This window comes from Cyrtonyx montezumae, unplaced genomic scaffold (genome assembly GCF_038088225.1).
Source record: "Cyrtonyx montezumae isolate F1298 unplaced genomic scaffold, pur_monq_1.0 scaffold_2, whole genome shotgun sequence".
NCBI classification, from domain to species: Eukaryota; Metazoa; Chordata; class Aves; order Galliformes; family Odontophoridae; genus Cyrtonyx; species Cyrtonyx montezumae.
In genome coordinates this window covers 819789-842413 of record NW_027071936.1, presented here as the reverse complement: position 1 = coordinate 842413, position 22625 = coordinate 819789, and the positions used below count along the sequence as shown (strand labels likewise).

At 37.6% G+C, this 22625-nt stretch overlaps 1 protein-coding gene across 3 annotated transcripts in view; it reads left to right on the top strand.

The window, feature by feature from the left end:
• Positions 1-22625, top strand: part of PALLD (palladin, cytoskeletal associated protein) — a 172479-nt gene that overhangs the window by 111383 nt on the left and 38471 nt on the right. The window lies entirely within an intron of this gene.

Sequence of the window (22625 nt, the reverse complement as noted above, 5' to 3'; positions counted from 1 at the left end):
AGATTCCTGTGACCAAACCTGTAATTGTAAAACTAACTCCATGCGATGTGTTATATATGGACTAATTTGTCCACTCCCAGGTCTACGTGCACCAAAATCTGGTGGAGGTGAGAAAAGCAACAATGGTATTGGTTAGGAAGCCTGGTTTTTCAGTATCCACTGATTTACCTTGCATGCCAGATGTAGAGGGATTAAGATATATTTTTTTCATCCTCTTGATACCAGTTATATATAACTATATAAAAATGTAATGGCTCTGAAGCCCTGTTCACTGGTTGTATGTTAGGACACTTTATGTTGATAAAAGGGGGCAAATACTTGCGAGAACAGAACTTGATGAGAAATTCTGTTGTATCCTGCATTAGGAAAGGGAACAAAACCTGGAAGAACTGTCTGTGATATACTATTCTGGCACTCTTTATTTTTTTAGTTTTATTTTTTGGCTGGCCAGAAGGAGAAACCATGTGCAGGAATATAGGACTAAATGGAAAGGATTTTGAGTAAAGGAAACCAGGAAGGCTTGGTTGGATGTTTACAGATGTTCTTACAACTTTTTTAAACTTCTAGATATACTCAGGTACGATTTTGTTCGTAGAAGCATCTCATTGGGATAAAAAATGTTTCCCTCATCTTTGCAATAGTAGAAACTATGTGTCACAGAGTCAGAATTGGCCAACGATTACCATATGCTGGAATCTGACATAGCTTTTCTGAAATCGGCAATGGATGCATGGTAATGTTTTGGTTTATTTTAGCAGTTGGCGCATATGTGTGGCTTTTCATGCAGCTCTGTGAGCACCAAGCAGTTGTGTTGGTTTTTTTGAGGGGTGGGAGGGTCAGTTAAAAACTGTTTCATAAGTTAAAGTGTATTTTAAGTAAGCAGCTGGTTTATCAGGGTACCATTGAAAGGCACTCCTGTAAATGTATATTTTTGTATTCTTGTACATAATGAAGCCCTACTAAATTTTCTATCTTAAAATCACTTTAAATTTCTCTTTCTTTATAAGAGCCAGTCAGTTACCTGTGTTCCAGTCAAGTTCATCTTGCTGGACACCTTTGCACATATTACTGTGGGCATATTGATTTTGACAAGTGCAAGACTGTAGTTTTCTCTTTGCAGAGATTGTGATGATTGTCACATAGAAATAATTGCAGAATACTATTCTTAAGCAATTATTGTTTAGTTTAGACAGCATAAGGTGGAACTACAGTTCTAGGCAGAAGAAAGAATTCAGTATTCCCTGCTCTGCCACTAAAGAGTGATTCCAGCATATATGATGGTTGTATAGGGCAGGAAAAGGCAGTCTCTTCGCTAATGGGAGCAAGGTTGCAGCTTTGTGATCCCTATGACTGCAGCGCCCATTTTTAAGATCTATGTTAGCCATGTTGGAACAGTGTGCCTCTGTTTTTGTAAGGACACAGTGGTAAATTTGATGAGTAATGTTCAGCTGTCAGCCTTTGGGTATTGTAAGAGAGAGAGGGAGCAGTGTAATTGGAGCAGATCTGTGGGGCAGGGTGCTGGACAATCCACTTAAACTTAAATTCCTTGTTTCTGTACTATATAGAGTTACTTTCTTTTTTTTTTTGCTTCAAAACGGTCATGGACAGAATTGCCTTAACTGATTCTTAGTAAGCTGATGTAGTTTGTAAAATAAATAAATTTTAAAAAACACCATTTATCTCATGGGAAACTATTGTACGCTTCACATAGCAAACTAATATCTCTGCCAGCTGTGGTCTAAGTAGCTGCTTTGTGATTTTATTTTCACTAGTGTGAGCCCATGTACCTGCAAGTAAAGTGGAGCATCAGGCAGTGTGGTAACCTCTATGCAGATTTACTGTGTATAGTATTATTTCTTGTAGATATAGTGATGGTCAATAAACCCAAAAAGCATGAAGGTAAAACTATTTTACAAAGGCGAGTTTCAAAGATGAATATGTGTAGATGAGGGCAGTGCATGGAGCATGGTGAGAAGGAGCTATTTGAAAGATGAAGATAAGCTTATGTATTATTTGTTACATAGGTTCCATAAAAAATGTTTTAAATTTTTGTGTGTTTCTGTTTGCTGTTTACTTTCCAAGAAAGAAGTGCTCTAATACCTGGGGGTCTACCAGACCTTTACTGACTGGAGAAGGGTTGATGCTTATTTTCCCAGTAAAGATTCTAGGGTAAGATAATATGTTAACTGATAGTCCCATATATTCTTGATAACATAGTCTTTGGGTGGAAGTCTTTCATCCTGGGAATTGTCTTTAATAAAAATATGCCTATGGAATTTTATATGCATCAATCATCTTCTATCTTGGAAATATTCCCATATTCTTAACAGATAACATTTCAGTGCTAGATGGTGTACTAATCATCACCCCTTGGAGTGAAGCTCCCGCTCTGCACCAGCAATACCAAACAAGGAGTTAATAGTGTCAGTTACATACTCTTGGAGGAATTATAGAGAGTGTAAGAATATATACGGACTAGTTACTAACCAAGTCACAGTCCACCTGGAAGATTCATTTTAACTTCTTATTCTGTGGGAAGTAAAGAAGGCAGTCTTCTGTGGCCATAACTGTTAGAACTTCCTAGAGCTTTACAGATAATTAAACACAAACAATATTATTTGTGCTACCGCAACTATCTTAGAAGGTTAACTAATAATTAAGGTACCTGAAGTATACTTTCTGGATAAGCACGTGAATAGGAAACTTAGGAAATATTTTTCTTACACATTGCAGTCTAGACATTTAACGTGGTCATTTTCCCACATGCTCAAGATATTCGAGCATTTGCCAAGACAGGAAGTTTGTATTTCCTTTATTGAAGCAGAAAGTGATTGTAATTGATGTATTGTATATGGTACTCCCCAGCACTTTTCCTTTCCACGAAGGGAAGGAGTTCAATATAAATAGTGTTTGGTTAAAAAATTAAAAGGAGAAAAAAAAAAAAAGCAGTGGGCTCAGTTTACTGCTAGCCCTTTTTCTCTGTGGTATGCTTGCATGAGATGAGCCAAAAAGCAAACGAATCTGTGTACTGTGCTTGTTTTTCCAGGGATGGTTTGAGTAAGAAATCTTTGACCAACTTATATAAACTTTTAGAATGGGGCACTGTCCTAGAGCCATCCTTTGGAACCAATTTGTTCAGCACGTTCTAAGTGATGTCAGTGTTTTTACCAAGTAACAGACTAACTCCATCAAATTCAAAGTGAAAGGTAATATTGCCTTATATGCTGCTGTATATACTGGCAGAGCAAAGTACCTGATGTATGCATGTAAATAGTGGAATACACAAGGAATTAAGTTTAGGTCATCAGAGTTGGACTCCATGCTTCTATGGTCTCAGGCAAGATTCTTCTAATCTCTGCATTTACAAGAAGCTGACTGAACATTGTCTTAAAAACACTGAAGTTGGGTGAAGGTTCTATTAGTTGCGTTTAATTTTAAAATTGCAATTTAAAAAGCATTCCTTTGCTATAATGAAGAGTAATCTGCTTTGGAGACCAAGAAATGCATGCAAGCAATACGTAGTGGTCTGGAGAAGCATCTTATGAGCTCATAACTGAGGCTCTAGTGAAATAAAAAGATAATGGTTTTTTGTGCTTTGTTTCCTTTTTGGTGTTTTTTTTTTTGTTTGTATGTGATTCTTTACCCAACTATTTAACACCAGAGGTGTTCAGCATGTTTGTTGGTGATGAGGAAAGTGAGATTGAGCGCGCCCTCAGTGAGTCTGCTGACAACACCAAACTGAGTGCTGCAGTTGACATGTTCTGGGGAAGGGTTGCCATCTTACGGGGACCTTGGCAAGAAAGATAGGCCTATGTCAAACAAGTTGCACAAAGTCATTGTGGATTCCCCATCTCTGGAGGTGTTTAAGGCCAGGTTGGCTGGGGTCTAGTGAGAGGTGTCTTTGCCTGATGGCAAGGTGGTTGGAACCACATGGTATTTACGGTCCCTTCCAACTCAAGCCATTCTGTGGTGCATAGGGTACAGTAGTTCATTTGGAAGGGACCTTCAGAGTTGGTCTAGTTCAGTTGTGATTCTTCTGCTTCAGAATCATTTAAGAAGCTTGACCCCTGTTCTCCAGGCAAACTGAATGCAGGAATCTGGTTTAAATCAAGACCTGCATGTGCTACAGCAATTTTTCTCAGGAAAGGCTGTTTGTGTTTTTTAGGCCAAGATTTAAATTGGGCTTCTTTCTACCCATCTTTGCACCTTGCACTCCTCTTGGAAGACCTGTACTTAAAAGTAGTTGTGTTCTTTTAGTAGTTGGATTTTGTTGTCCTTTTAAGCACTTACTCCACTAATGAATTAGTTACTCTGTGCAGGCTGAATCACAGTACAGAAGTAGTCACTAGAAAGAATGTTTTCAGTTCCATTCCAAGGACTGTGTGCATTTGTACATATAGGTGTATACAAAACGCATGTTTCTCTCTTCAAAGAACAGCTAATTCAAAACCTTTTCATGAGAGGAGAGGGTGTGAGTCTGTTTCTGTGTGTGCATATATATATATAGTGCATGAGTATATGTGTGTGTGTCCACGTACAAAGCATGAGTAAAAATCTGTATCTGACTCGTGGGGATGATCTGTTTAAAGCTGCTATTAAAGCGCAAAACAATTTTAATAGGTCCAACTTTGGCTAGCAGAGCAGTTTCACCAAGGCAACATAAAAAACGTTTTGTTCATATTGATGGAGAGTTTCCTTGAATAGAAACCTAGCGGTGTTGTATTTCTTCCAGCCTACATCGCTGTACTTATTTTGGCTATGAAAAATAAAGCTTTTCTTTTCAGGGTTTGAAGGTTTCTGGAGGGCACCCTGCCTCACGGCTTTATTATGTTGTGACCAAAGATCTAGTGGTTTTGTTGTTGTTGTTTGTTTTTTTAGTATTGTAATATACATGAAGTTTTGAAAACCTCGGAGGTAGTCATAATATTTTGTGTAATAGGTATTTTCAGATGCTATCATGTAATACAGATGCTAACATGTAATCCATGTTTCCTGTGAGAATTTTCATGGGTTATAATGAAAGCATAAGTTACTTGGTACTGTTTTACTGATGGTGAGTCTGTTGCAGGATGATGCCGTTTACTTCTATGCAAATCTCAGTTGCCTGAAACCATACGTATATCAAAAAGTTACAGGATGTTTTGGTGTTTACACTTGACAGAGGTGCTGATGCATAGCTACAGGCACCTTTTGAGCTTTTTCAGGACAAGTATCTGGGCTTGAGAACTGTTCATCAAAAATTATGGAATGAATGAGCTAACTTCCTACTCTCTAAACTGCTGATAACTTTTAGTGACAAACCGAAGAATTCTGTGTTTCGTTCTTCACAGATGAGGTTTCTTTGTTTGATATGACCAAATTTTACGTCTCTTCACTTTCTGAAGTTACCTTATTAATTATACACATTCATCATAATTCTCATATGCCTAGGTTCAACATTTTCACCAAGTCATGTTTACTCTTTCACATATAAATCCTGTAGCCTATTTTTTCAGGTACTAAGTAGTTTGCTGTACTGTTTGGCTATGTCTTAGGGAGGAAGTCTTTATTTCCTATGAACATTCAGGATCTTTCAGTCATATAAATCTGGAGGTCTGTACGTGATGTGGAAAAAGAGCGACATCTTTTGTTAGCTCCTACAGACATGAAATCCAATTAATAATGTGAGACGATGCAAGTTCAGACTGCATTGAAAATACATTGTGTTGCCTTATGGGTCTCTAGGATATTACATGTAGTTACCACTCTTTTATCTTCTGTGGCTGTGGAACTTCTGCTAGAGATTTTAAGGTTACTAAGTATTTAAGTTTTCTTAAGTTGTTCCTCAGGACTTCTCTGTAAAATGATTGCTTCCATTCTCTGGTTTTTGTTAAAACACCCTGTAAAGAAAGAAAGAAAAAAGTTTTTTTGATAGAAGTTCTGTTTTAGTTTCTGTGCTCACTGAATATGAGAGTTTTCAGGAAAAGCATTGCATGTGCATTTGCTTATATGAACGGAGAGGCAAAGGGTGCATGTTAACGTGAAACAATGATGTTATGTCAGTGTTTTCATAAACAGAAAATGAACTTTCAGCTGCTGCATCTGAGGTTAGTCCTATTGTTCTCTCTGGTCTGTAAAGCAGCATTTTGACATGTTTCTGAGATTTTTATAAACTTTAAAATCCTTTGTTTCTAACCCGTCAACATTTAGTGGTCATAATAACAGGTAAAAGAACGTGTCCTGGAACGTGAAGAACAACATTGATCTGAATCTTATCAAGAACTCTTAAAAAAATGAGCAGAAGTCTCAGAAATCAGTCTCTTCCATTTTGTCCTTGCTCTCTCCTGAGTAGTACAATTGCCCTCAGCAACCAGCTGCAAGCGAGAAATGAGCCTTCTCTGCAGCCCTCAGTAGAGCACATTGCAGCAGTCTGTTCTTGATGTCGAAGGCGTGTCCTGTGGTATGCAGACCAACATATGATGGAACCATTCCCAGGATGGTGAAGTTCAGCACCAACCACGTGAAGGCTGGGATTGAGGACTCTTAAACTTTTTTTTGACTCTCAGAATTCTTTTAAGGAGAGAGGCAGCAATGCTTTCTGAAGCATGAGCTGTCGTTTTAAAGGGGTTCTGCGATTGCTATACAGCTGCTCTGTGAGACCTTTTCAATCGTTGCCTTTGTGCTTCTTAAAAACCTGAGGGAAAGGCAGACACTTGTTTCCTTTAGCCTTTATGACTTCCCAAAAATCTTCCTTTTGTTTGTTTTTTTTTCTAGGCTTTCTCTCAGGTATCTTCATATTTCATTTAGAACGTTCCTGAAGATTATTTTACAGTACTTCTGTAGCTTTAAGTAAGCATTCCTAGTGGGTATGGGCTTTGGTCTTCTGTGGTGGTAGACTGTAACTGGAAAAGAAGAGTGACTTAGGGGCACTTAGCGGTAGTGATTTACAAAAGAACTCCATCTGCCAATAAGGCTAATTATCAGCTTGCAGCTGAGACACTGCACTCACAGTATGTCCTTTTTTGGATTAAGAAGATAGATGTTTGCACTTGAAGCATTAATGGCTACCGATGCGAAAGACAGGCTTTGCTGAGTGAATTCTTGTGTGAGTACGAAACTAGAGAAACTGTTTGAAATGCTAATATTTACAGTAACAAGCTCATTGATAAAGAGCAGAGCAGAATGGAATTGGAATGCGTTTAAGCAGGAAACTGATCTGTAGAATATGAAAGTTTGGAGGGGGAACTTGAATGAATTTATGTGAACATAAAATATTATGTGAAGTATCTAATCTTTTTCCTAAAGGGTTTGATATGTCTGTGAAGTTTCCAGCAGTGTGGAGTTGATTATAGAGTAGCTGTACTAAGTAAGCAAAGCTAGAGAAAATCACTGCTAAAACCCGTGACATTGGCAGAGCTTGTGCCATAATTTAAGCTTTCATAAATGTTTCATAGTCAGTGGTGGAAGCTGCAGCATGCTGCTTACAGGGCTGGTTGGAGGTGATGGAAAGCAGCTTTAGATTAAGGGCTTTTTGGAAGATGTGAGATATGTGAAAAATATATTCCCCTAATCAGCCTGAAAAGCGGTTCAACATTTCAGATTTTTCCTTGGGCACTCAGGAATCTTCACATTCAAGTTTAAATTGGTTGTCCTGTAAATTGCTGTCTGCATAACATCCTTGCTACCTGTTATTAGGTCTTATGTTGTACGAGGGCCTGTCATGGATATTGCATGCTAACACGCATGTCAGCGTGCTGTGGGGAAAAGAGTATGTGTTAGAAATAAAGCATCGTACTTTTAGTTTGATTAAATCATGTCAGTTCCTTTTTTAGATGAGTAATTTTGCTGTGACAGTAGAATATATTGTCCAGTGTTCTTGAGTAATTATCTTTTAAATCATCTTCTCATTTCAAGACAGTAGGGTTTTTCTATGGTATGAGTAGATGTCTAGCTTGGGTTCTTATTCCCAAGTAAAATTGGGATTGGTATGTTGTTGCCAATGGCTGGGAATGTTAGCAGGTTATCAGCATTGTTTCTAGCAAGTATTAACTTTCATTATTTATACCTTTTTAGCTCTATGTGTGTATGTTTGTAGTTCACATCTGTATACATCTAGTATACATCTGTAGCTAAGAGTGTCTGTTGTGGCAGAAGTACCTCTTCTATACCCGTAGGCAAGTCTGCTGATCCCTTTGCTGCTCGTCAGGGAAAAACAGCAGATATTTCTAGGCTTTGGTACCATGAGATGAAACTCCTGCAGCAAATTAATACAAGAGCTTGTTAATCCGCAGCTAGTTAAATGATACTTGGTAGCTACTGATGGAGATAACTGCTGGTCTGTAGCATATTTCTAGTCTTTCTAAGCAGCTACTTACTGGGTAGTGGTATATTTTTCCTGAGACTTCGTTGTAAAATGCTTCCCAGGATTTAATTCGTTTTGGCTTGAAATCTTGTTCTGAAAGCTTTTTTTTTTTAATGCAGAAGTCATATTTTAATGTAAAATTAATATTCTTTTCCACAGATTTCTGTGTAGTGGGAATATTTCATTAGTATGGGTTTGTTTTTGTTTGTTTTTGTTTCTGTTTTATAGCCCAGACAGTCAAATGGTTAGATAGCAGTAATAAAGCAAGAAGTTCAAAGGGTATGAACAATTAAAAAAATGTTAAATATGTTTATAGTACCTGAAACTGTGTTTTATATATTCATGGTTCTTCTTAGGTTGAGTGTTACTGTCTTATTCACATTCACTTAGCAAAAGTTGAAACTGGGAGAACAGTCTTTTTTTCTTTGATGTGTTGGCTAATGGTATGAAATTATGAAGGTTTTGGGAGAAAACGTGTCAGTATCCCAACAGTTTCCATTTGGAAGTAGTGTTATGAACAAATTCTTCTGATGCGAAGAGATCCTGTAGTTGTATTAGTGTTTGATGTTATTGTTAGCACCAGCGTACTGCAGAGTGTAACCCACGGTGCTGGGTCTTAAGAGCTGGTGGTTGTTGAAACTAGACTGGAATTCCTCATTTGCCTAGGTTTCATTTGAGAGAAATAGCAACTATGTGAACTGAAGGAGCAGTGATGTATTCTGATGGGCTCCTCAGGCTAGGTGATGGGGGGACCAGGCTGTAAAGTACACAGTCAAGTACACGGCCCTTATGGCCTATGTGCTGTTTAGGAAAAACAAACGTTGCGGCAATGTTACAACACTTTGTTGTGCAGCTAATGAAGCTGTGTCTTCAGTAGCTCAAGTGCTTTCTCTAGCTGCTTTGCTGTTGGAATTTATTCCCTTTCGTCTCCTTAACGTAAAACAGCGTAAGGACAGGAAGTAGACTTGAAAATTACTGTGTTGATATCTTCCACGGTATTGGTAGGATTTTGTGTATTTCATTGCAAGGTGCTTTGTTGAGAATAAAGGCAGTTAATTCTCTACTTTGTTCGTAGCTTGAAAGTTCAGTTGCAGACAGCATGAGTTCCACCATACTTTTCTCTTTTAAACACGTAATGGATGACCTGGATTTGTAAAACATTGCCTGTGATCTAAATATTTGAGATTTCCAATGTGACACCAAGGACACAAGGTAGCATATTCAGATTCTGTCACAACCTTTCTGGGAACTCAGTATAGAGGCTGACTCACTTAAACCATACTATCAAATTCTAATCAGATGTTTTCAGTCCAGTCAGTAGTGACTGAAATTAAACTGAGGATCTGGGTTTGTAAACCTTGACATCTTCAGGTATTTCTGTGCACTGTGAAGGCAGTTTGCTGAGATGCTTAATGCTTCAAAATTATTCTTAAATCAGAGATCAAAATTTGAGACAAATTATTGTAATATACGGATAAACTCCTAAAGGTGAACTTTCAGGTTTGTTTAAATGAAGTTTAGACGAAGTTGCCTGATTTTTCTGAGATAATTACCATTTCTCCCATTAGAATTTCGACAGAATGCCTGTGTGCCTGAAAAAACATGCTACTGGTCTACATTCCTGAATTCCTTGACACAAGTTTGGAAACCTATTACAGCTTGTTTTTTCCTGTGATAAGCTTGAACATAGTGATTATGGTGTGTATATGTCAACCTAGCATATCAGTTCCTTATGTGGCTCATATTTAAAGTAGGCAAACTTGTGTAGTAATAGTGTTTGATAGATGAGCAGAAGAGACTGACAGTTGAGTTCTTTTCCATTGTGACTGATTTTAGCAGATATTTTCTTTGTTTGAAAAATGATAGTGCAACACAGTACAACAGTTAAAACTTTAAACTTTTACAGTGTAGTGATGGAGCACTGGCACAGGCTGCCCAGAGAGGTGGTGGAGTATCCTCTGGAGATGTTCAAGACCTGCTTGGACACCTAGCTGTGCAACCTGGGCTGGGGAGCTGCTTTGGCAGGGGTCTAGACTTGATTTCTGGAGGTCCCTTCCAACCTCTACAGTTCTGTGGCTCTGTGAAATGAGAATTGGTAGCTATTTATTTAGTAAAGACTGTGGTACCTAATTTTGTAGGTCTTAGTGAAGTCTTATAACTTAGATTTGAGTAATGCTAGGTAAATATAGCTATCAGATTGTTTAAAATTGTGTTTTCAATCTAATTCAATTCCTCTTTTTCCCTAACTTTTTGTGAAAAGTATGTGTTAACTGGAAGCACTGCTAAAATATTTTTGAAAATGACTGTTTGCTGACTTGGCATGTAATTTAAGAACAGAGAAAATTCAGTTGCTTAGTAAAGAGCTGCTTCACTGATCAATAAAGGTACAGTGAAGATGAAACTCATCAGGTGAACATTGTTATTATACCTTTGTCATTCAGGCATTCGAGTCTCAAGTTATTCATCTTCATGTTTGGTGATATGAAGGCCTCTACTGAGTATTGAGAGAGTGTGCTAATGCTGCACAAGTTCATTTGGAATCTTTTAAACTTTTTCAGTGATTGAGCTGAAATTTACTCTTGGTTGTAACTTGAACTTTGACTTAAATGTGAATGAGGACTTCATTAATTATAGGGCAATTGCGTTGTAAATGCATGTGTGAGTTGAAGATCTTGTTTAGATGCTGCCATTCAGAGATAAAGTGGACACAGAAGTTCTTTCTTGTCCTTCTTGATTACAAATGAAAGGAATGACTTCACAAACCCTGGCTTGGAAGGTGATTCCTCATGAGCAGCGTGACCCACAGAAGGCCTGACTATCAGATGCTTGTTCTACGTGTGGCTGCTCTTTAATCTGAAGCAGTGAACAGATCTGAGTTAAAAAAAGACAAAGCCAAACAAACAAAACCGTCAGCCAGGAAGAAAACAACTCAGTTCTAGGGTTACTTTGAGCTTTTATTTCACTTGCTTTTTCTGTCGTAAGAATCTTAAACCATTGTGAGATCAGTAATTGGATGTGAAAGATGGTGTAACTATCTGGGGATGTCTTGCTAAGTAAAAGAGATATAGAATCTGCAGTATTGTAAGGCAGCGTGTTTCCTGAGAGCATTTGAAGTGGTTTGAAACATGTTCTATCTTACATTTATTTGCTGCATACCTTTACTTGATGGACATTTTCTTTCCTGAGTGTCTCTGATGCAAACATGGCAATGTTTGGTGTGAATTTTCAAAGATTATATGCAGCCCAGCTGGCACTGTAGGAGACATTCAGTGAACTCCTTTCAAAGTTTCTGGAAAAACAGAGAACAAAATGACCTACTCTGACTTTTTGTACTGTGGTAAATACATTTTTATTTGCGTGACAGTGCCTAAATAGATTATGCTCTCAATAAAATTCCATGCCAGCAAATACTTTATGCAGACTTGAAGCTAGATTTTGATTTTTGCTCTGCAAGTGTGCATTTGAAATACAATTGCTTCAACTTATGTTTACATTCAGTGTGTCACGAGCATAAATTCTTCTGGGCACTTTTATTCTTCATGTACTATGTTGTCTGCTAGACTTAGTGTTGTATATTGAGACATGAAAATCAATCTCAGTAACGACTGCAAACATTTGAGTAAAAGGACCATCATTTTCTCAGGAAGAAAGCTTGTAGGTCCACTGACTTTTATTCTGCATTTAATTTATTTTTATTGTGTGCAGTCTTTTATTGTGTACTATTTATTTGTGCTGAAGAACTCAGCGTACATGGGAGGCAAAACCGTGCTCTTGGCAAATGATATATTTCACACTAAGTTACTAGTTTCTTCAAAATAATGTCGTAGTAGTGAATGAAGTAGTGGGTTTCTCTGTTTCAGGATCACCAAGAGTAAGCAGCAAATAAAAATAGAGATGTTTCTTGCTTTTTTTCTTCTTTTAATCAGTGGATTAGGTCTGTCTTCGGTAACTTGTAGCTCTCTTAAGTTACAGAGGAAATCTGAAGTCATAGCAATTAGAACTTCATCCTTTGCGTTTTGCTGGAATTTTGCATGCATCTTTTTGTAGCTGTACAGTTGTTAAGAAGTCAGTGGTGGTCTTCACTAGGGGTTATCTTCGCAAGGTTGCACTGAGGGCCCCAGCTGTATATTCTGGTCTCTTCCAGCTAACTACTGGCCTTATATGATGATCCTCACTGAAGACTTTGCGGGCACTTTTAAGTGTTTAAAGCAAGATGTTAAGTTGCAGAGAGGTTTCCTATTAAGGGAAAGTGATGTAATGTCCGTGGAGCGCAGCCAACCTCTCTCTGCTCATTTTATTTATATTAGCCACATACCAGAGAAAATGCCCCATAAAACATGAGTGCTTCTGCTATATTTAGCCAAGCTAATTTACTAATACCAGGATATTGTGTTTATATGCAATGGAAATAATTATAAAAACATTTGGGGATATCTTACTGAAATAAAACAGGTTGAACTTTGAAAAAGTAAATACCAAGAGAGACTAGGTGTCCTATAGCATTTATATTTGCAATAAACTTGTGCTGAAAATCATTGTTTAACGATCAGCAACACAGTTAAATTCAGATGTTTAAAGAATTCAGTGTACAACAAAGTTATCCAAGTTGATCTGAATCTTCTTAGTCTCAACAGTGCAAATAACCTCACATTTAACCAATGTGACTAACAGCAATCTGGATGTATATGCTCCATTCTGAAATACCTGTGTACATTTTCATATGGAATATAGTGCAATGTGGTGCTATTGTAGTGGCCTTTGTAATCGGTCCAGAATGTCTTGTGATGTTTACCGTCTCTGACTTTTCCGTAGGAATACCAGAGGCCCATTATTATTATTAGCCTGGTTTCTGTTCAGTTTTCTGTTCTACAACTGATGTTGCTGATAAATAATCACAACATTTCTTCCTGACTCTAACAATGTTACTTTATAATGCTTTTGAAAAAACTAACTTTTTTTTATCAATTTTTCTTCTATGTGGTGACTGTAGCTGTGTGGGCTGCTATTGGAACTATGGCTTCTCCCTAATACTAGGTCTGCCTGAAAGAGTATTACCAATCAGGAGTAGCAGAAAACCTTTATTAGCTGCTGATAATTAAGAGCTGTCATACTAATTATCTAGATAGTGTACGTGAAAACTTTGGGGGGTGCTTTAAAGTTTTTGTTCTGTTAAACTTTGTGAACTGGAACAGTGTGAGGTATTGTGGGTCCTCCAATTGACTCATGAGCTATGAAGTTGTGGGCAAGAGAAAAAAAGCTGTTATCATCACTGATGGAGTTAAAAGTGTGTTGGATATTTTGTATGTTTTCTACATGGATGGGATTCTCCTTTGTTCATTTCTAAGTACATTTCTATTATTGGGATGACTTATGAAGATGCTTTGCTAAGAGGGCGTCCATTCTGGCTTTTAGTGTTTAATTTACTCACTTCAAAGTGCACTCTGACAGCTTCACTGACTGTCTAGGAGGGTGTGTTACTCTTATAAGTTAGAAACCAAGGATCAGAATCTTCCCCCATGTGTCTCCTTTCAACTAGAAGAATTAGAGCATGACAGCAAACTGAAGTGCTGCAAGGCCAGAAAAAAAAAAGGTAAATGATTTTTTTTAGGCCATTCACAAATCAAGTGTAATTCTTGTGCACATCTGGAGCTTCTTTTGAAAATATAAAGCTGTTTAATATGTGGAAGATTTTAAAATTATTTCTGCAGATATTTTCTCATTCATTCTCCATGATTCATTAGGAAAGTAGCTCATGCTGCTAAATAATTGTGAGAAAAGTTTTGAGTCATCTAAGGGTCAAAAGAATTTCTTGCGTTTATGAAATATGTTAATTTTGCCTTGCAGCTTCCACGAATATAAAACCTGATATTTAAAATCATAAGAAAAAAATAAACAAAGCAAAAACCCTCGGGTCAAGAGTTGTCATTTCTAGTATTGGGCTCCTGAGGACCCACGTTTTCCCTTGTGGGGAAGATCAGACATAACTAATGTGTGAAGTATTGCCTGGACTGTGTACAGCTACAATTAAGTACTATCAATTGTTGCTTGACCAAGTTTATTTCCCTGTTTTTAAAATGAAGACCCTGTGGATTAGTTATAATTTAAGTAACTTTAATATTAGTGTTTTGAAATCCATTTGGAAAACTAGAGTCTCTGAAGGTTTATGAAATGACCTAAAAATGTGCTGCTTCAGACAGTATTGCCTTTAGGGCGTGAGAATGTAATTACTGTGGTAAGCCGAAGAGCAGAGGTTTGTTAGAGTCTTGGCATGCAGAAGAGGATGACTGTAGGCAACTCAAATTATTTTCCTCCGCACAATACTAAGCAGCCTAGTCTTTCTGCAGATCTAGGTGCTCCTTTTCCCTGATATACAGCGCAGTTCGTTTGATAACTTAGATGTCTTGGCCTTATTTTGCCCTCTGTGAGTACTTTGAAACGCTGCCTTGTATCTCTGGCTTTTGATCACTCATTGTTTTACAGAAATTTATCTTATGGCATATTAAGTAAGGTGCCACATTAAATCACAGGTCTGGCTGCCTTACAACCCTTGGTAGTGCTTGTAGAGCTCATAGAGGGGTGGTAGGAAATTGGCAGTAGCCCGAGTGGGAGAGGCAGGGACACAAGTGAGAAAGCTATAATTAGAAAAAGGGAAGTCAGTGAGGAGGAAAAAGTTAAGACAATCCAGGACAATTCTACAATCCAAGTATTGCTGAGAGGAGCAGAGGGTCATGTGGGATCTCACAGTTCGTGCAGGGAGAACATTATGATCCATATTGCTAACCTAATGCTGCCAATGCCAAAATTGTCAAAATTCCTCTATTTGAAGTAACTTACTCCAAAATGGCACTTCGATGTGGGGCTTTGTTTATTAAAACATAGCTGTATAGGATTTTTTTCTGTATCAGCTTCCTTTGAGGCAGAGTCCTAGCTGTTATGTTTAAGAGGCTTACATCTGCAGCGTTGACTTCATTGTGAAAGATAGTACTGCTTTTACATCTTACTAGTGCTTAATGAAAAAAAGTCAGGAAAACAATAATAAAAACTTTAAATAACATTGATTTATCAGTTAGCAATGACAACTTAAGTATTCTAGTTAGATCAAGGAAAAAAATTCCATGTGTATTGCACAGATTTAAAAGGTTTCACTACTGACTATTCAAGATGAAAACATCTTTGGCAAGGATGAAATGTAAAATACCGTTGTTCAAGGTAAAGTAGATTTATTTTGACTGTAGGAATAAATAAACCACTTTTCTCATCATCCATTTCTGAGTACTCATTTTAACATAAAACTAGATGTTTTTAATAGATATGAAAAACAGTAACTTGAGACCATCGAGTAGGTTGTCTAGGCCAATATTTCTCTGAGAGTAATCAGTTCCAGTGTTAAGAAGTGGCAAGAGTGATCAAAAGATTGAGTCCACAGAGAATCATCCTTCACAATTGTGAGACAGAATAAGTTCTTACCCTGAAGAACACTTTTTAATGCCTACTGCGTGAAGCTGAGTAAGACTTGTTTATTTACTGGAAACTTTTACTGCAAGACAGATGAAACAATTAACTCTGGATAGAGTTAGTTGATTTCTGGATGTCAGCTGCAGGGAAACAAATAGTAAAACTGGTACTGGTCTGTGTGTGTAAACATTACGTAATATGCATTGTAGCCTTATTGTTAAAAATATTAGACATCAATATTCTGTGAACTTAGGGTTTTCTTAAAAAGTGCTTAAATGTAGATATGAATTGTCAGCATATTTGTTTAGAAAATTGTGTGTGTTTGACTTCCCAGAAATTGAGAACTAGACAAAGTATAAGGCCAGAACCTCTCATGTAAAGTTTTAAACACCTTCTGAATTGCATGACTCAGCTAGATACGTCAAGGTAGTTTGTGCATCTGCTGTGTAGGTATATGCTTGCATTAGCAATCGGTCTGTAGAAATAAGAGTGTTTCCATAAGTTAAAAAGGCTGATGCAGAGAGCTCTGTATATTTCAGATTAACTGAATTTGGGCTTCCAGTTTTGATTGCTCTCATAGGCTGAATGCCCCCATAGTGGCTGGAGGTTACTCGACCAGTTTCATCTGGTGGGAAATCACTTTGTGTTCTTGTGACTCACCCAAAATTCCAACTTCAGAAGCAAGTCATGGGTGGCAGGTAGAAGGTTGGCTTCAGAAGCGTGTTTCTGTCCCGAGCTAAAACAGAGTGTTAGAGGTGTCCTTACTGTTCTCTCAGGAATGTCAGATTGTGTTGATTTCCTTGTTCTGTCAGTCACTGTATTGATTAGTATTTTATTCAGTGAAATAAAACTCAGCCCTTCTTCTTATTCCTCTACGTAAGGAGGCTGATAGAGAGCTAAGCAAAATTCAAGATAGTTTTTAAGCAGGGAGCATTCAGTGTCACTTACACAATATTTGACTGTAACAAAACTTATCGCCTCACAATTTACCTGCGGAGTTCCTTGTTTTGTGTGGAATTATACATCACGTAACACAGCTGACTTTGGGGATGAAGTCTGTAACATCTGTAACAAAAACACTGGAAGTTTTCCATAAACAGTGTTATTTGATAAGTTAAGGAATGAATAGCCTTGGAAGTGCATCTTCTTTATGAAATGTATTCTTGCTCAAAAGTACAAAAAAAAAATTGTACTTTGTTGCTTAATTGTTTAATATTCCTTTTAATTTATTTAGTAGAATGCACTGTAAAGCTTGCAGATGGAAAAAGACTGCACTGTAAAATGACTTCATGGACTTATCAGGAAGGTACTATTTGCAATTATGCTTTGCCAACACAAGAACAAATTCAGTTCAATCACCTGTGTTCAAATGTGTGCTATTTCAAGGTAATGTCTTCACTCTGTGGTGATAGATAAAGGGAATAGTCGTGGTCAGCTCTGTTCAGGAGTGGATGAAGTTCTGAATATTTTAAAGTACATTTTGGCTGCAGTCATGCCTGTGGTCTTTGCCTGTGTGCAGTCATTTTGCTCATAGGTGTTCACTTCTTGTTTTGTAATGAGCAATGAGGAAGCTTTGTGCAGTCCAGACATGGAGTAAGGCTGCAAGTTGACTTTGTTCTCAGGATTTGTCTAAGAAATGATGGTTAGAATTGAGTTTATCAAGCAAGTGTAGTGAATACTAGTTTGGTATTTTTGAAGGTGCTTTTGTGATACTTTGACACTCATCACTTTTCTCATTTCTATTGAACATTTGAGAATATCAGTTTAAAAACAAAAACAAACAAAAAAACAGAAAACAACAAGAACAAAACAAGTGTCACATCACACTCCTGATAGAGCAGATCTGTCTACAAAAGAGTGGCAATGCCCAATAGACTGTATTTTATTTTCAAAATCGGTCCATTTATTTGAAGGGATATCCGTGTCTTAGAAGACTGCTCCTGCTGCAAAGCAGGCCACAGAAGTATTAATAAGGCAGCTGAAGCTGATGCAAGTTGCTGATAAGAAATAAAAACAGATGAACCAAAAAGATGCTGTCAGTCTACATGAGCAAATCAAGTTAGGTGCACTGCTGTAGCCAGGTCTACAAAGAGTTCTCTATCTTCAAAAAGCTCTAGCTGAGCTAAGGTCCGTTTTGCCACACTGTCAGTTGTTTTCCTTTTCCTGTGATGCACTGCTGCTCTTCTGCTGGTGTGTGCTGGAGTTTTACTTCTACTATGACCATTGTGGCCCACACAGAATATGTAGAGCATGAGTAGACTGAACACTTGCCAACTATTTGCAGAAGTGTTTGTCTGCAATGTGTGCAGATAGCGAAGACACTTGAGGTGTTTTTTAATACTGGCATTTTTTTTTCTTGTTAGGTGAATAATTCACTTAACCAGAGCTTTGTATTTCAACCTGTCTGTTTGTGGAAGAAAGCTCAGACAGGTTCTTCATGCCTGAACTAACTTAATTCTGTCTGGAGCCAAGTAGCTAGGTGACGTGTAGGGGATAGAAATGTGTTGCCAGATCCAGGTGCCAGAGCACAATGGCAGGGAGGCAATGACTGCTGTTTCATCAGTTCCTGCATGGGACAGGTTTAACGATGGCTTTTTAAAAGCCACCTAAGAAGGTGTTAGGAGGAATAATTCTCCCAACAGATCTTTATATGCCTTTGGACAATACTAGTCCCTAATTCAGCAGTAACTTTTAGATAACCTGGGAAGTTTGCGGGATGTAGAGTGACTTACACAAGTCACTTGAAGTATAAGACTTGTTGATCCTTTTAAGTATCCTTTATTATATTTTTAATTGCCATAACTTTCATCGAGATTACTGACCTAGATTGCATGACACAGATATACAGTCCCTTCCCTGTTTCTTGCTTAAGATATAATTGCATTAGGGTTGCATTGGTTCAATAAATGACATGAATGTTGTGAGTAATGTTATAGCATTATTTTCATGTTCCAGTACTCCTGAGAACCAAACTGAAGGATTATTGCTGTCTTCAGCAGTTATTTCTTCCTGGTGCCATAAAAGTTGGTCTACGTTGGTTGTTTTTGTGTATTAGGAAAAACTTAAAACAGGATGGTATAAAAGCAGAACTTAGTGAGGTAGTGAAGAAAAGTAGAACTTAGTGAGAACATGATACCCAAAGGGTGTCATGTTCTCAAAGTAGGAGATTCTCAGAATTGTATATTTATTTGAGAACCACACCAGTTCTTATGCTTAGTTTTCTTAGCTGTTGTTTCTCTTCATATGGTATTTTTTTTTATTAGAATGTCTCCAGTGAGTTTCAGTAAAATTGAAGACTTGTATCATCTGATAATATTGGAGATCTGTATGAAGCAGCAACCCTCTCAAATGTCAGGACCTCATGCCTTTGTGAAAAAATGACCATTATTTCTTCAAACATAATTATAGCACAGTGTTTAGTTTCCCGAAAACATAATTGATAGCAACTCCATGCTCTAATAAGACCTGGCGTGTGGTCGCTACTAATTTTTTTTTTTTGGGAGTGTGGGTTTCATTTTTTTTTTGTTAAATATCATGTTCATTCCTCCCCTGAAAAGTAGTTATTTCAATACTGAAGACCAGTTGTCTTTCCATGTAACTCAAGAAACAGATGTCTGGCAGATCTTGATGTTTCAATATTGAAAGTGTGGAGGGTCAGTCATAACTCCTACATAACTGTTCATGTGTGGGCGTAAAAATAAGACCATCTCTTAACTCTGGTGTCTGATGATGGCTGAAATGTGATGATTAATGGATTATCTCATCAATCAATTGTATAAAATTTAAAGAAAAAGACCATGGTGGACATGCTTTGTCAGCATGGAGAAAATGTATCATGTTGTGTCTAAAATAGGAGAAAAGGAAGTCTGTCTTTTTCTTCTTCTTACTTTTTTCTTCTTCTTACTTTTAGCTCTAGGCTAGTGCAGCATCTGGAATTTCTTTTTGGTGCATACTTTGGATATGTACCAGTAAGCAAAGAATATAACCTACCATGTGGGATGGTACCAGAAGAGGCAGAAGTCTTGTTTGTGTTTTTGCATGTTAATTCAGTCCTGCATTCCAAGTCTTGATTTCCTGTGAACTGGGCCAATTGAGATGCAAATGGAATTTGTGTTGCTGTTAATGCCTCATTACTGATTTACTTAATAGAATAGAATTTCTGCTTTCTTTATCAGTAAACTTTGTTACCTGTGTTACTTTTCAACTGTTACCTCCATTATCAGTATTCCATGTGCTGGTTTATGTAACAATATTGAATAGTAAGCCAGACAGATTTTTAATTACTAGGCTAATTCTTATAGTCTGATCCTAATAGAGTAGTGAAGGTTAGACTTTTTACTGGAGCTGTATTGTGTCTTTATGGCTTTTTGAAACAATGAGTGGTGCGCAAGAGCATGATTTCCCCTCTTTCTGTGCCCAGGGTAAATGTTATCTCACTGGTGCATGTTTTGAAAAATGTCCCTGTGGTGTTATAGAGATATGAACAATGGTTCCTGTCTCCAGAAGAATTGCTTGGAGCCGCCTTATGTTCACTAAATACTGGCATTATCACTACTGTTGGTTTCCTTAGTACAGAAATTACCCTTGATTTCTTTGACAGATAGTCAAACAATAATGGAAAATGGGCACAGGTACAACTGCCACTTTTTAGGATAGGCAGGTTTTTAACAGCCAAATTACGGCAGGATTTCCTTACAAGAGAGTTAACAAACAATGCTGAAGTGATGAAAATATTTTCCTTTCGAGTGCACAGAGCTTCTCTCATGGAAAGTCAAGCTCAGTGTCATACTGTGCTCAAAATAAGGTACCTGTGTCAGGTCTTAGACCGTGCTGATTTTCCTCAGACTACTATAGAGTACAGTCTAATTAGATGAGTGTAAGCAGTCCTGTATATTCACAAGAAATGTGGAAAACGTCTTTTTGTGAATCTACATTTTCAATTTAAGCTTTAATGTACAGGTAATAAACGTGAAAATAATGCAGCTGGTGAAGATGAATTATACTTAAAGCTCTCAAAGACACACAGTAGAATTGTAATTACAACCCTGCATCCTCCCTGAGATCTTCCCTGTCAGTACAGACAAAAAAATATCTCTGAATGTTTGCAGTGTAGTACCCAAACTGGTGCTAGGTTTTGTCCCTCTTCTTCTCACTTTCACCTGGTCTTTTTTCCTGTTAATTCCTTTTGTACCTAAATGCGATTCTTGGAGGATTTAGAACAGTCTACACTATCTCACAGCACTGGGCTTGTTCAGTACCAGTAAGCTTAGTGCTCAGGTGGATGTATTTGTATTAATGCAGCATGAATGCTGTCCATGTCTTGAATACTTTGCAGGTTTTCTTTTATTTTCTTTAATAGTATTTTTTAACTTTTCTGTATTTGAGTAAATATTCATTCAGTGGACACAGTTCAGTTGGAAATACCTTTGCATTCTAAACAGTTCTTTCAGAACTCCACTAATTTAAGTTTCATTTTAACAACTCTCAAGCACTGATCTCTGGCTGATAACATCCCTTTCCTCTCAGTACAGCATGGTGATGCATTAAGGGGACAAATGTGCAGGCTGGTTGCTCTTTTGTAGAGTTGTGGCATTATCAGGAAACTCTGATCTTGAGTTAGAAAACAGCACTACACTGGAACAAAGTTTCCACAAGGTGAGAAGTTGTTAACACAGAGATTTTCTGGCATTTGTTTAAAATTTTCATTTAGAAAACTAGTTCAGGGTTTTTTTTGTTTGTTTGTTTGTTTTGAAGTTGTTAATTCTAATTATTTTCATCCTAAGTTGTCCTGTACTTTCATATGCATGTTCAGTATATTTCTATCAAACTGCACCATCTGTTCCTCAAAGGGCAGTTATTGCAAGGATTATAAAGGAGCAGTCTGCTTTTGCTCAGGACTGACTCGAAGCAGAAGTTCTTCCATACACTGTACATATGACTCTTCCTTCAAACAAAAATTGCTTTTCTAGATCTGCTGTTCATTTGCTTCTTTTCTTTTAAGATGATGGGGGAGGATGAAAGAGGGCTGAAGTTCAGAAATAGAAAAGCTGTAGCATAGAAAAATGTGTTCGGATGTGTGATGATTGATTTCGGTCTGTGTCAATCTGTACATAACTGCGTTGTAAAATACTAAACAAGCTTGAATGCCCTTCCTACACTTCCTGGTAGGCACTGCCTGGATGGAGTTTGCTTTGTGTGTGATTCCTGGCAAGTTTCATACAGCAGGTCTTTTTGCTTGGAGAAACCTTCCCCTAATACAGACTGGATAGGAGTGGCTTCCATAATAGTTTTGCATTAAAAAAAGTACACAGAGCAGATTATACTTCAAGGTGACTTTGGGTGCCAGGACTGGGTGGAACCGTAGATGGTATCAAGTGTCAGTTCGGAAGCGGTATGCTGAACTGTGAGTGTCTGGTGAAAAACGCAAAGCTAGCACCACCAAGTTCAGTCAGTTCAGTCAAGTGGATTCCCATTATCATTCCTTTGCAGCATTGTTGATCCAGACAAAGCTATCTCTTTCTTCAAGATATTTAAGAAAAAACAACAACAAAAAAAAACCAGATCTGCAAGGAGCTGACTATTACATTGCAAGCAGTAAGCTGTTTCCCACAAGGGGTTTCAGGCATACTTCTAGTAAAGAATTTTAATGTTTTTCACGAACTTGGAGACAACAAGATAAAAGTTGTTGGATATCCTAATGCTGGGAATCTGTGATTAAGACTGGCAGAGACATTGCTGCATGATGGATTGTTTGCACCCTGAAAATGCCATCTGATGCGGTATACTTTGCAATCTAGTGGTAATTCTTTTAGAGACTTTCAGAGATATA